Source organism: Chenopodium album, chromosome 4 (genome assembly GCF_948465745.1).
Source record: "Chenopodium album chromosome 4, dcCheAlbu1.1, whole genome shotgun sequence".
Classification (NCBI taxonomy): Eukaryota; Viridiplantae; Streptophyta; class Magnoliopsida; order Caryophyllales; family Amaranthaceae; genus Chenopodium; species Chenopodium album.
Window position 1 is genome coordinate 53,363,451 of NC_137837.1, and position 15,910 is coordinate 53,379,360.

Sequence of the window (15,910 nt, forward strand, 5' to 3'; positions counted from 1 at the left end):
GCTAATAAATTTAAATGAATGTTTGCTATGCAAGGTATATGAGTGAGATTGTTCATACAGAAGGTATCTCAGGGTTGTATGGATTTTGTGATTGCAACTATCTATCCCCGTATGCTCCAACTGTGAAAAAAGACGATGATCGATGTGACTATCTAGCTAGGCTATTTTCATGTAATGATGCCAAAAACAAAAATCAGCTCTTCTTTGCCCCGTATTATGAGGAGTAAGTGCATATGAGCCTATCACATATTTTTTATTTTTTATTAGTTTTATTTCTAATTCCTTTTAAACATTCATTATTGTATTTGAATTTATTGTTTTAATCAATATAGTGGACATTGGATGTTGGCTGTTATTTGTCCATGGGTTGGTTTGGTGCATTGGCTAGATCCCGCAGGAGTAAAAGATGAACATCCCAAATTTGCTCAAACAATAATCAACAAGTATGTGCTAGATTACTTATTTTGTTACATGTTAACTTCTTTTTATGAAAGTATTTCAAAACTATTACTCTAATATTTGGAGAATTAATTAGGGAAATGATCAATTTTAGCGCGGAACATCGAAAGGATATAACAAAAATAAAGAAGAAACCTTACATTAAATGGATAAGCATAGAGGTATTTGTATCTTTAATATAATTTTGCAATGCTTAGTACATAATATATGTTGATACATTATATATAACTAGGTGTTTGATTTAACCCTCCCCTTTTTTTTTTTTTGTATTAGTGTCCTCGTCAAGCTAATGGCTCTAGTGATAGTGGATATTACGTTTGTCGCTACATGATTGAGACAATTGAATCTAGGCAAATGATCATCCCCGACAAGGTACGACATTTAGTTTTAATGTATTTTGAGTAGCTGATGCACACATCTGACTATACTCTCTAAAATTTATAGTTTTTGCACAATTATGCTCTCTAAAATTACTGTTGGGCCCTACAATGGTGGGTCTAGGGTTGTTTTGAGATTTAATTTGTTGGGTTTTGATGGTAAATTTGTGAATGTACCTCAGTTTGTTTGTAGTCAAAATGGGGTTAGTTTTGATAGGAAATTGGGTGTGATTGTGGATGTAAGTCATGGGATGAAGGTTATGATTTCTGAAAAGATTAATTATTTGGCTTTGTACTCAGCTTCAGGGGGGAAAGTATGGGTTTTTGGGGTGAAATTGATTGGGGATGGGAGGAGTTTGAGGTTAGTGAAGTGTGTTGTGATTGACCTGAATTCATGGCTTAGCTAGTAAATTAAAGTATGTGTTGTAGCTTCTACTAATTATTTATAAATCATAATATTATAAATTCATGGCTTAGCTAGTAAATTAGAGTTTATTAGTAAGTATTAGCATGAATGTATTCTAGTTTATTCGAATGTATGTATCTCTGGTGTACAAAGGTTCCACCTGGCATTTCATGAGAATTTATCCTTGTGATTATAAAGCCTGAATATTGGATCACCTTTTTTTTGTTTATAAAGGTGGTCATTATTTATTAGGCCTCGCTCTTTTGACCTGAATTCTCCATGTTTAAACGTATGTTTGAATGTATCTATTAGATGTTCTGCTTATGCTTTAGGGCTTTTGTTAGTTGTCTTCATATATAGTGGTGCCATCTTACTCAGGATTTTGGAGATAACTGAATTGTTTGTTTGAAGAGATATTTTCATTTAGTTATTAATGTTATCAATCTTATCATGTTTTTGAAGGCAATGAACATGCGTTATTTGGTAATGCTTTATCTATAGAACTCTCCCATTTAAGTATGGATACATTATCAATATAAAAATTTTGTTGGTTACTCTAAAGTGGCTTGTGTTGTATGATATCTAAAGTAAGCACTTGTTCAGTTGTTTGTGTTCTTCTGAGGAGCTGAGACATCAAATGAGTTGGATTTTCATTTACTTCTTGTAAGACTAAGATGATTATATGATGCTGTAGGAGCGGCTTCTGTTTTGGATGGGGTAACTTCATTGTTACATAAATTTTGTTTTAATTTTACTGTTCAACTTGTGCTACACTTGAGCGATTATGAAGTTTAAAAACCTTGAAGAACTTTGTTTAGGATTTTGACAGTACAGCGGAGATAAGAATCAACAAATGATACATGATATAATTGTTAATATTTTGATCTAAAGATTGAACTGAATTGTCTTGAAATCGGTAGTAGTAGTTTGACAGTAAAGAACTGTAATGTTTTATTAACAAGCACAGATTCTAGAACCCTAAAGATTGATGATTTAGCAACAGTTCAAGTCCAAACATTTGTAGAGGAATTGTACTGAAGAGAGTTTGCTATTGCGCATATTATGGGATGAAGTCTATGCTGCTCCCTAAAGGTAGTGAAGGAGATGGAGATGGTTTGGGCTGTGCTGGCAACACTCCTGATGGATGGAAAGGGGGCCGCTGTGTAGGTGGCTGAGATGGTGCTTGGGTCTCTTGGCTGGGACGTGGAGCAGCAGGTGCTTGCTGAGATGGTAATAGGCTAATATGGTGCTTGGGCTACTTGGCTGGAACTGTGTACTAATATGTGCTACTCTGCTTGCTGCGTTTTGTCAAAAAAGAAAAAAGATATACATATTTATATTTAATTAGATGAACTTATTTTATATAATTAACTAATATGTATGTATTTTACATTGTTTTGTAGTATTTTAAGCAAGTTCCTCCAACATATTCTCAACAAATGATCGACGAGCTTAGGGAAAGGTGGATTTCATATGATACTGGATACCATCAACCAAATGTCAACGACGATGATTTATGTGAATTGTAGATCAATATGGTATTGGTATATCTAAGCATAATTTTTTATTTTAATCAACATTAACTAGAAAGGTTTTTGATATTTAACTCACGTATTTGTTTGTATAGAACAAATTTTGTTTTAAATTATATATATGAAGTATATTTTGATGGCTTTCGTCGTATCTGAAAATATTTTTGTTAATTTTATTATACAGAAAGTTATATTACACGTACAGGATCTTGGATTTATTTTACATATGAAATGTGAAGGTTTTCTTACAGGATATATAAATTTACAAGATATAAAACAGGAATACAGGTCTAAAATGAAATACAAAAATAATTCAGATTATTAAAATACAGAAATAATACGGTATAACATACGTAGAGGGGTAATTCGAATAATTAAATACATATGGCCGGATTTTAAAAAAAAAACATTAGAGAACTGTTATCTAACTTAACCGTTCTCTATTGTAATGCAATATAGAACGGTTAAGTGGCCTAAACCGTTCTGTATTCCTTCCTTGGTGTACGAATTTAAGAAGGGAAAAGAGAACGGTTGTGACTAACAACCGTTCTCTATTTGTTATTATATAAAATGCCTACACGACCTGTTCTCTATACTTTATACATCGCTTAGCAGAAGAACGCTCCTAAGGCGATCTATAAAGCCTATTATAACAGTTCTCTAAGGCCTTTTTTTTGTAGTAGTGTCATCTAATAAGCTACCTCCATGAGATTCTGAAATTCGCAAGCAAAACATCAATCATCCTTAGCTCTTAGATTCCAACTAGATTAATTCAACAAAAACGCCAGTCAATAACAACACCACATTAACAATTTACAAGTCTCTTTATGCACAATTGCCAATGTGATTTGAACATTTTGGTTCAGCTTTTTACATAATTTTGTCCACATAAATCTTGAAGTTCAAGTAATAAATCTTCGTATCCATTGGATGCACATGGATAATGAAATATATACATTTTAAAAGACAATGTTAGACTGCATGTTTCAAGAATCTGATTCTAGTGAGAAGCTAATAAATATCTCGGATGCTCTTTTATTTATTCTACCAGCAATATAATTTTTTGATACAGTTAATGATGTTTATTCCACTTATAGCATCCTCTGTCTTTATTTTCTTAAAGGGTGTCTCGACAGCTAAAGAGGTATATGAGAAACAGAAAAAGGGTTGTTTATTTGCTTTCTTGTGTTTCTTGTTTATTTTTTGCTCAATCTAATATGCTTTAGCATATATGAATCATTTTTAATAAAATCATTCTAGCATATCATAGAGCATATCACTTTCTACCAACTGAAATTCATATTCTAAAAAGGGACAACAACAAGAGCAGCTTGAAGAATCTAAGTAACAACAACAACAACATCTACAATATGATACCTCTATAGATTCAACCCACCAGAAGCGACCACAACCAGAAACTCCTATTCTCACTAACAATCACCAGTTATTCTCTCATATGCTTAATCCTTCTTCCCTTCTCACCTAATCAACTACAAAGAATAAAAAAAAAAGGGTAAAAACATAAAAAATAAAAAAAAAAATCAAATCCCAACAAAAATCCAAAAAAGAGGGAAATTACCAAGAAAACTTCGTTGAGGAAAACACCAGATCCTCCACTGCATCATCTTCTTCACCAGAATTGTACACCGGAGAGTGGCAATTCGGCTACAAAAACTTAGAGCGGCGATTTAGCCCGCCATTGCCGCTGTTTCTAAGACTGATCGATGCGCCATGAACATGAATAGAGGAAGAAGAGAAAGAAGATCAGGAAGGAGGAGAGAGAGAGAGAGAGAGATTGAGAAAGAAGATAAGAGAAAGGATGAAAGAGTGAGGAGAGCGTTGAGGTACAAAATTGGCTGAGAAGACTTAGGAGAATAAAACCCTAACGCGTCACTTAGGTGTAACCGCATAACTGATGAGTGTCATTTATGGCACTCATTTGGCTTCTTTAAGGATGAATTTCATGCCATTTTATATCTCTTTTATTTCGTTTTCCTTAGTTTTGTTCTTTATTTCTTTAGTTTGTGTTTTCCTTTGTTAGTTTTCTTTCTTTGTGCATTTCTTTATTTATTTGGTCTTTTTCCCTTTTATTTGCTTGTTTTCGTGTATTTTCAGGTTATGATCGTGTTCCGAGGATTCCCGAGCCTTCCTCTCATATTTCTCATCATTTTGGATGCCTCTTGCTTGTCATTTGGAGCTCAAGTTTGAATGAATGCAAGGAGAAAGTTCATGAGATCGGTGCATGCATGCGGTGGGGGCATCATCTTTGACATGAACCCACCAAAATGGCCATTTAAAGACTGCCTACCTTAGTGTTCATCATCATCACCAAGATGAGCACACGAGGATGAGCTAGGACGAAGAAGAGGATTGCTCCCCTGCTGCCAAGTGCGGGCGCGCATGAGGGTGGTACGGCCGTGCACCTAGTTGGCGTGGGCGTGCCAAGTGGTGGCGCGGGCGCGCCTGCCTAGGTCCCTGTTCCGTACCCTTTTTCTCGCGGTCGCGCCTCTCCCTTGTTGCGACCGCACCTTCCGGGGTTTCTTTTTGAACGATCTAAGTAACTCTTCTTTTGTATCTTTCCTTTATATAGTCTTTCCTTTTATTTTAGAGGGAGAGGATGATTAGAGAATATAATGAGAATTAGTTTTTGATCAAATTAGAGAGATTTATAGAGAGAGAAACTCTAGGTTCTAGTGAGAGAATTCATGGTGGATTGTTGATGATTGAAGATTTCTCCATTTCCTTTGATTTTAGATCAAGTTTGTAAGGATTCATTTTCTTTAATGCAATATTTAGTTTGATCTTTAGTTTGATTTCATTTGTTTTGTTGAATGTTCAAGTTTGATTGAAGTTTGATTGATTTGTGTTTGATTTTAGCTTGTTTGATTTGATCATGATGAATTTGTTGTTTAGTGTTGTTTTAATCTTAATTTCAATGGCTAGTGAGTAGATTGCTTGCTAGGGTAATGGTAAATCATGTATGAGTAATGGATTAATGCTAATTGGGGAAAATTGATGGAGTTGATGATGTGATTAAATTGGTTGATGATCATGTTCATGTGTGTGATTAATTAAAGAGTAGGTAACTTTGATTGTTGCACTAGATTGCATTGTAAGTTCACATTGATACGGACCATTGATTTGTGGCTTGCATTTAACGATTGAGGTGTCTTGTAACGTTCCTAGCTAGAGTTTATCGTAGTTGACGCTAGTTAGACCTCTAGGAAAATAGCTTGATATGCTCTTTTGGTTGCATGATTGGTCTTCCCTCTCATTGCTTGACTAAGTCACTTTGACCTCCCAATTAGTTGAATCCGTTACGATTACATGTGGATCCTAGCCCTAGTGTTTTACATACTTGATTCCAATTCGTTGTTTAGTCATCCTTGTCCTAGTTTACATACCTACACCCTACCATTTCGGAGTAGCTTGTCTAAGGCAATAGATAATCGCCCATCGTTCCTTAGTGGTAAGCTTACCATTATACTTGTGTAAGGGTGTGTTGAGAGATTACAAATTTTGTTTGGCCTAGGGCAGGGGTTAGTTTCAACGACCTAGTTCTGACCCTTCGTCAAAATGGCGCCGTTGCCGGGGAATGGTGTTGTGATTGTGTATTGTTGGTTAGTCTATTCCATCTTATTCAAAAACACAAAAAGATTTTTCTTCTTTCTTTTAGGCTACACTTGTAGCCGCGTTACTAACAATTTCTTTTGAGTTTTTGCATGCATAGTAGAACTCGTGATAGGTCCTTAGTTCCTTTGGATCCGGAAATTGAAAGAACCCTTTCACAATGAAGGATAGCCAACCGATCTTTGAGCCTAAGTTCCTCAAGTGAAGAAGAGTTTGAGGAAGAAGAAGAGAAAAGCATGGGAGAGAATCCAAGAGTAGCTTTGAAGGAGTTAGGGATTCCCGATGCTTATAGGTTTGAGAGCGGCATTGCTCCACCTACAACACCGGCGAACGATTTTAAAATAAGATCGGCCATGATTACTTTGATAGAACGAAGGCAATTTAGTGGAGCCAAGAGTGAGAGACCGTTGAATCTCCTAAAGGAATTTGAGAAGTATTGTAATACTATCAAGGTGAACGGCATTTCTCAAGAGTTCATTCGGCTAAAGTTGTTTCCCTTTTCTCTGATTGGTCGTGCCTTAGAGTGGTTGGATAAGGAGGTTAAGCCCAATTCCCTTAGGACGTGGGATGAAGTCACAAAGGCTTTCTTGTCTCGCTTTTACCCACAAAAGAAGACGGCGGAGGCTAGAGCCTTGATCCAAGGATTCAAACAAAGACCTAATGAGAATCTCTATGAAGCATGGGAGAGGTACAAGGAGTACCAAAGAGAGTGCCCACATCAAGGAATTCCTACCTATCAAGTGATACAAATTTTCTATGGAGGCTTTAGTGCCCAAGGCAAGTCATGCCTAGATGGAGGAGCCGGAGGTCCTATAATGAATAGGACGGAAGAAGAGGTATTTGACATAATTGAGGATGTGGTGAGCTACTATAGAGATTGGCAAGAAGGAGAGAGGGAGTCTACGAGCAAGAGTGGCTCGACAGTTTATTCGGTGGATCATCTCAATGCGATTAACAACTTGTCCTCCCAAATTTCAAATCTAGGGAAGGAAATGACATCGATCAAAGCAAAGCTTGAGAGTGTTTCTATGAATTCGTTGAGTCTTCCCTACCAATCCAAAGGGAGAGGTACACTTTCTAACTCTTCTCCTTCTACTTCCAATAACATGCCAAGTAGTTGTCTATTTTGTGATTCTTGTGGATCTTATGATCATGATTCTTCCATGTGTTCTCAAACTTTTGTTGATGGATGTGATGATGTTGAAAATAATGAATGTGAACATGTGAACTTTGTGTCTAATGCCAATGGTGGTCAAAGGTTTGATGGACCTAAGAATTTTGGCAATAGGAATTCTCACCTCCAAGGTGGTTTCGATAACTACAACAATGGAGGCTATAGGAACCAAGGAAACCAAATTTTCCGAGGTAACTATAACAACCAAGGTTATAGTAATCAAAACCCAAGCCAAGGCTATGGAAACCAAAGTCAATCTCAAGGCTTTGGTAGCCATTACCATAATGGTGGCAATAATCAAGGCCAAGGCAATTGGAACAACAACCAAAATCGGGGAAGTTTTCAAAATAACAACCAAAGGGGACCCCCACCCGGTTTTGCTCCAAAGTCTCAAGCCAATGGTGAAAATTCTTATTCCCAACCATCATCATTTAAGACAAATTTGGAAGAAATGATTGATAACCAAACCAAGATCATAAACACCTATATGGCGGTGAGTGACAAGAAATTTAATGAGATGATGACTCATAACAAAATTCTTGAGACACAAATAACCCAAATAGCCAACACTCTAAAGGATTATGCTAGTCCATCCTCTTTGCCTTCTCAAGGAGTGGAACCTAAGAAACCCATATATTCTATCACTACTAGGAGTGGGAGAGTTCTTAATGAGGGAGTTTCAAGGTCCATTGAGGAGGATGAGGAGAGGAGTGACCCAAGAGAGGAAGTTGAGAAGGTTGTGTCTAAGAGTGAATAGATGAACAATTTGGAAAGTTTCTTGCTATGCTCAGGGAAGTTCACCCTTCTATCCCCTTCACCGATGCAATTACCCAAATGCCTAGGTACTTTAAGTTCCTTAAGGAGATTTTGAGCGGGAAGAGAAAGTGTAATGAGGTTGATTCGGTTGAAGTTGGGAATTTTTGTAGTGCTTTCATTCATAATGAGTTGCCCAAGAAGATGGAGGATCCGGGTAATTTCTCTATTCCATGTGAGATCAAAGGAAAAATGTTTGATAATGCTTTTTGTGATCTTGGAGCTAGTGTGAGCATCATGCCTTATTCCACTTTCAAGAAACTCAAGCTAGGTGAGCTCCTCCTATCTAACATAACCCTTCAATTGGCCGATCGGACTATTATGGTTCCAAAGGGGAGAGTTGAGGATGTTCCTCTTAAGATAGGAGGGTTCACTATTCCCGTTGATTTCATTGTGTTAGAGATTGCGGAAGATGACCATATCCCTATCATTTTAGAAAGACCTTTCTTAGCCACTTTGGGAGCCTTAATAGATGTGAAAGGAGGACGTATTACCTTGAGAGTTGGTAAGAAAGAGAAAAGTTTTGAGTTGAAACCAATGCATGAGTCTTTGTCTCTTGTGCAAGGAATTATGTGTGCTAATTGCCCTCGCTCTATTGATAATGTGTGCATGATTAATTCTTCAACTAACAATGTTCTTGAGATTTGTGATGATGCTCTTTCAAGTTTTGATGGCAAGAAGGTTAGTGAAGAGAAAATGATGATTCCCAAGCTTATGGACGAGGAGGAAGTTGAAATTCCTCATTGATTTGAGCTCTATCCTCAAGATGAAGGCGATGTTTCCATGGGTATGGATGGTGAGGAAACATCTACAATGAACAACAAGCCAAAGAAAAAAGCTCGTGATTCTAAGAAGAAGATAGAGAGAAAGAAGTTACGGAAAGAATAATTTGCAATTGAAAAGTCTTTGAAGGAAGTTTCATCAAGCAACAACAAGAGGTTGCTAGAAGTTAAAGAGTATTTGGCTCTTTAACCCTCCATGATTTGGAGGAAGGGTCGAGCTTAGGACCATAAGCAAGCGCTTCCCGGGAGGCAACCCGGAGATTTCTAACTTTTATTTTTGATTTCTGAATTTTTCTTATTTTTCCTTCTTTTAGTTTCTTTTCTTTCACTTTTCTACTTGTTTGGATTTGTAGGTTGCATTTTTGGGAATTGGATTTCATTAAGTGAGCATGAGGAATGAGAAGGTGTTTGCGGTTTTTGATGTGATTATATTCGATATCATCGGAATTTGAGGTAAAAGGGTAAGAGTTTTAGTGAGGTAAGATAGGGAATTTTGTGCTTTAAGTTTAAGGAATTTTGCACTTGGTGGGTTCATGTGGTGCTACCATTATTTTGGGATTTTGAACCCACTAAAATCTTGATTTGATCTGCCATTTTTAGTGGGTTCAAGAGCCCAAATGTTGATCATGATCGATAAACCCACCGATGAACGCACCAAAAATAATAATAAAAATAAAGAATCAGGCTAGGCTCATGTGCGGGCGCGCACGTAGTTGGTGCTGCCGCGCACCTGGCTGCCGCGGCGGCGCACCTGGCTGGTGCGGGCGCGCACCTGCCCGTGCCCCCCTTATCTTCCTTCCTTCCTTCTTTCATTTCCCCTTATTTCCTCCTTCTACATTCGACCCCCATCAACCTCAAACCCTTGAAATTGCACCCCTTCCTTCTCATTCTCATCAAATTTCAACACAAATCACTCAATTTTTCACTTTAAATTCACTAATAACTCCTACATTTTCATCTAAATCATCAAATTCATACTACTTTCACCAAATTAAACCTCCAATATCTCTCCTCCATACTTGGGTATAATTTGGGGCTTTTCAATTTGGTGGGAATTGGTGGCTGACAAGGTAATAAACGCGTCGTCAATTGTCTATCCCTAGATCAAATACAATTTATACAACCTAAACAAACCTAATACGAGTATAAGGCAAGCATAGGGGTCGAACCACAGAGAACGGTAAACACCACCAAATGTTATCGACAATTAAGTTAGTCCGGAATAGGAGATGAATAAACTAAAGTCTAAACAAAAAAAACTAAAACAAGAAATAAAACATTAAGGGAAATGGTTTAGGTATAGCATTCACTTGAACATAAACAAAGGCATAGAAATTGAATTAATTATGAACTAAACATGCTCGAATATCGAAATTAAAATCCAATCTAGCCGCCTTCCGGGGTCAATTGGCTTCCCCTAACATAGCCTCTATGTTTCCACATTAGAACCATATACTAGGAGGTACTATTAAATAACAATCGATAGTAATGAACCTTAACTAAGTCAACTTCCGTTTCTTGTTAGCAAAGATTCACCTTTAATCAACCAACAATGTGCACTTGCAAGAAGATTAAAGAATATCAAGCATATAAAGGCTTTAATCACAAATAAATCAATTCTAAACCCTAGAACATGCTCAAGGTCCAACTACACTACAACCATCCCCTTAATGGGGAAATTACTCACTAATCATGATGATAACAAGATTAATCAACAAATAATCAAGAATCAACATGATCAACAAGCAATACCAACAACTAAAATAATAATCAAAATAAACAAATAAAAATAGAGGAGAGAGAGTAAGAAATTGCTCATTAATTGAAGATGAAGGTCTACAAAGGATTGAACAAGCTCCTTCTTCAAAATCCAAGTTCATTAATGAAGAAAACCTCACTTTCTCTCTCTACCAAAGAAGACTAATCCTAACCTAACCTAAAACTAAAACTAACTAGAGAGAGGAATAGATAGTTATTCCCTATTTTTCTAATTACCCCAAAATTGGGTATTTATACTAAGCTAATAAAACTAGGAAAAGAAAATAAAAAATAAAAAGGAAATAAAATAAAGAAAGAAAAGGAAATAAAAAGAAAATAAAAGAGAAAAGAAAACAAAAGAGAAAAGAAATAAGAAAAGGAAAAGGAAAAGAAATAAAAAAATAAAAGAAAAAGAAAAACCAAAACCCCCTAAAACATCAGCTATCCGATTTTCCCTCTTCCCAATTCATGGCTGCTCTATCTCCATTGAAACGCACCACCATCACCACCGTTCATCAACTATCATCATCAAATCGTGGCCGTTCGACCCTCTTTAAAAACCATGCGCGAGTCTCGTGAAGCGGTTCGGTCGAACCGTGGGTTGGTGCGGCCGAACTACGGGGTTGGTTCGGTCGAACCATGGGTATGTTCGACCACTCCTCTTCGAATAACGAAACCCACAAAGTCTCTGACTCGAACTTCGACCGAACCACCAACGGTTTGCCCGAACCCGATTGAAATCGAATTTGCTCTGATTTGGGGCTGTTGCTGTGCGAATTGGTGATGAAATGGCGCAATTGCTGCTGTAATTGATGCTGGTGGCTTGCGGTTGGTGGTTTGTGATGGCTGGTTTGTTGCGTGAGGGAGGTACAGGGGCTGCTCTATGGTTTCGGTGGTGAGGTGGAGTTAATTGGTGGCTGCTGTTGCTGGTTTGTGGTTGGTGTGAGGGATGTGGGGTGATTGCGGTGGTCAGGTGCGGCTGGTGGTAATTGGTGGTTGAAGGTTGGACTGGTGGCGTTGCGGGGTGATGCGGGCTGCTGTGAGGCTGGGTTGCGGTTTGTTTGTGTTGGTGCTGCTGCGGCTCGTGTGTGTTGGTTGTGATGTGGTCAGGTGGTTTGGTGGTGGCTGGTGCTGCGGGGTGAAGTACGTGGTGGCTGTTGGTGATGGTAAATGGGTTGGTGGTAATTGTTGTTGGCTGATTGGATGGGAAAGAGGAGCAGGGGAATTGTTGTTGTTGCTGATGGTGTGGTGTAGGATAATGAAGGGTGGTGTAGTTTAAGCTAGCAGCAACAGGGCAGCAGCTTTAGAACAAGTTTGCACCTCGAATCCCAGACTTTGAACTCGAACACGACTTTAAAACCCAAAACACCAAACTCGACCTACAACAAAAACACGAGGGCATTATCAAAAGACAAAATAAAAATAAAATAAATAAAATAGAAAATAAGGGACGTAAAACTAAACTAATAAAAAAAAAACAAAAACTATACAAGCAAACAAAGTAAAATAAAATACGAAAATAGACTAAAACTAATAAAATAAAGAAAATAAACTAAAGCGCTCCAAAATTACCGAATAAACAAGAAACTTTATAAAAAAGAAAACAAGAGAAAGAAAGGGAAAATAAGATAAAATAAACACGAAAATGACTCTAAAACTACTCCCTAAGAGTGACATAAATGTCACTCATCAAATTCCCCCAAGCTAAACCTTTGCTCGTCCTCGAGCAAAGCTAAGGAAAAAGAGAACAAGATGGAATTATTTAAAGCAAAATAAACAAAATAGAAATAAAGAGAAAGAATGTACACTAACTCACTGTCGTAGGAATCACGGATGCATTTAGCGTATGCATCAAGCCCTTTAAACCCCTATGTCGCCAAAGAGGACGAGTAAGCTCTCGTGAGGGTTTCCTAAGAGGTTTAACCCACAACTCTTGGCAACACATAACATTCAAGGCAAAGGTGAAATCAAGAAAACTCGAGTTTTGATATTTCAAACCAAACACAAACAATGGGCTAAATGCACAAGAATACAAACCTTTCTAGACATTAAAGGTAGCCAAGCAAAAGAATAGCTAAGGTTGATGCACACATAAAGCATGCAAAGGGTAGAGAACTTAGAGGGACTTACACTCCTCCTTATCTCCAACCAAACTCCCGCATCCTCACTAGTTTTGCATCCACTTTTAAGGTGATATCTCGAGATTCCTCGAAGGAATCGGAAGAAATAATCAATGAAAAACATTTAGGCTACCCGACATCTTGGCATTGATAGCTCGCTCAATAGGCTTGGCTTGATTACCCTCCATCGGTAGTAACTAAACCTCACTAAGGTCAAAAGGTCTTAAAAGGGTTGAAACGTTTAGGCTAGGGTAAAGGGTGTGGAAATAAATTTGGAAATTGGTGGTAAACTTAGAAGTGAAGCAAGGTTGATCATTCCTCAATTCAAATTCAATAAACTACCAACTTTCAAATCAAAAATTCTAGCAACACCTCCCCCAAGCTTATTCTTTTTCAACCAAACAACAAATATTTTTGTATTTTCTCAATATTTTCTTCTTTTTTTTTCATTTCTTTTTATTCTTTGCTCTCGCCTCTTTTAACTTTGAGCGGCTTTTTCTTTCATTTCCTTTATTTTCTTCTCATTTACTCAACCCATTCAACATAACAAAAATAAACACAAGTACCAAAATTTGAGTTTTTTTCACTTCTTTTTCATTCTTTTTCTCACTTTCATTAACCAAAAATACAAATCAAGTCCCAAGAATGCTTCACAAAAACTAATAAAGGTTCTTTGCTACGGTTGAGATAGTTCCCGTAAAAGGTCAATATAGGGTTCGATTCCAGATTTTCAACAACTTCTTCGACCATTCCTTAGAGTAATTCAATGTTGCTCTAGATTTTGATCATCATGGTGACATTTTGGATCTAGAGCCTTATATTTTTGAGGAGTATGATCAGGATTCTTGGTGGGATGATATCTCCGGAGGTGGTGAGTTTGTCACCAAGCAGGCCAAGATTAGCAACGTGTACCAACCTTGTCTTCGGGTTGTTCACCGTCTTTTAGGGTACTCGGTTTTCCCCAAGCAAGAGTTGGGCAAGATGAGCAAATTGGAGCTCAAAAATTTATGGTTCGCCACTAGAGGAGAATATCGTGGCCGGTTGAACTTGGGGTACATCTTTGCCACTTACTGTGTAGCTTTGCAAGATCGGGACACCGGGGAGATTCCTTGTGGGGGAATGGTCACTAGGCTCTTGACCAACCTTCACCTCGATCATCATTTGCCATATTGCAAGCCGGTTGGAGATGACGCCTCCATATACCTTGATATGAAACAATTAGGGCAAATTCAATTTATCTCAAAGCATTATGAGGAAGGGCATTATGAGTGGCTTCGGGATAACAAGCATTGGTGCTACCTTCCCAACCCATCTTTGACATCTCTCCACCGGACGGACACCCCTAATGTGTGGCATGTCCCCTAGAACTTCCGTTGCCCCTTCTTTGACTCCGATAAGGAAGAAGAAGAAGAAGAAGAAGAAGAAGAGGAAGAAGAGCCACAAAATCAACAACAACTTCAACAAAGGCAAGTGCAACAACCTCAATTTGCTAGCTCCGACTTGGAGGCCCTAAGCAACCAAATGAGTAGGTTGCAAATTCGCTTGGAGGGCATGTGTAGACACCTAAAAATGTCTCCCCAAAACCAAGCCCGATGATAAATAACCTTTCACCGCCGCTATTGGTCGGGTTTAGTATTTAATCCCGAGAGTGCTTAAAATATCGTATTTTATTAAATTCATATTGTTGAAAGGTCTATGGATCAGTCTTGGTGTTTGGTAAAAGCATAGTTTTAATTTGTTAATTAATTTTAAGCTTTTATTATTATTATTTTTGGCCCAAATATTTTATTTATTATTTTCTTATTTTAGCCCGAATATTAAAAGTCAGAAAAAAGCCCGTAATCATCAATCGGCGCTCAAAAAGCCGAATGAAATTAGGGTTTAAAATGAATTTAGACGGAAAAGTGAACTGGAATTGACCGTGTCACGGTCAAGCTTGACCGTGTCACGGGAACACTTCCCGTCTGACGGTGGGACTTCCCGTGACACGGGAGGTCTGCCGTGACACGGGGAGTTCCGTGTCCTTTCCGCGTAAACCCTTAACGCGTTTTCCGTTCCGTTTTCTGAAAATTTCCCGCGACACTCCAAAGACTGACCGTGTCACGGGAACTTGTACCGTTTGACGGTACAGTCTAACCGTGTCACGGTACAGTCTGACCGTGTCACGGGATATTTTTTAGGGTTTTTTATCATTTTAGGGTTCCGTGTGCTCCCTCAACACATTTCCCTATAAATACCCCCTCATTTCTGATGAACGAAAAAGAGGAGAATTCTATTATTCTTATTTTTCCTCTCTTCTATGCTCTTAACCTAAACACTAGCCTACCCTTTTCACTTCAAAATTCCCTCTTCAAGCACTCAAAGGAGTCCATATTTTACTCGAGGTTCTGTCCTTAAACCAAGGCGTGAAAGGTAGAATCGTTTAGGGTTTGGCCCCCAAAATTAACTTTGTTTTTATTTAATTTAATTTAATTGTTGTTTTATTATTTCCTTGAAGTTACTAACTTGTTTTATTATTTTGTAGTTGCAAGCAAACAGATTCAAAGTAAGAGTTATGCTCCTTTTATTATTTTTCTAACAATTTTTCTGTTGTTAGAATTATGATTAAATTGATTCTTTTTATGTTTATATTGATTCTATTATATTTATTGATCACAATATTGCATGTTAAAGGGAATATGTAATTGAAAATCACGCCTAATAAGATAATTTGGACAACCGGTTTAGGTTCCTTTTAATCTTGTTGTTTAATCAAGTGATCACAATGTTTTAGAATTATATGTTGCATTAATATTCAACCAATTTAGCTTAATAATAGTTTGGAGCAAATTGAATATTATTGTTTGTATGCCTTTGAGA

At 37.5% G+C, this 15,910-nt stretch overlaps 1 long non-coding RNA gene and 1 other non-coding gene across 2 annotated transcripts; one reads left to right on the plus strand and one right to left on the minus strand.

The window, feature by feature from the left end:
- Nucleotides 1-535: 535 nt before the first annotated feature.
- LOC145627000 (uncharacterized) lies at nt 536-2,864 on the plus strand. Its single transcript, XR_014111248.1, has 3 exons — nt 536-620; nt 733-831; nt 2,646-2,864. It is a non-coding gene; the product is annotated as an uncharacterized LOC145627000 (long non-coding RNA).
- Nucleotides 2,865-7,025: 4,161 nt separating this feature from the next.
- On the minus strand, nt 7,026-7,131 carry LOC145629619 (small nucleolar RNA R71). The gene has a single exon (XR_014111781.1). It is a non-coding gene; the product is annotated as a small nucleolar RNA R71 (small nucleolar RNA).
- Between the last annotated feature and the right edge of the window lie 8,779 nt (nt 7,132-15,910).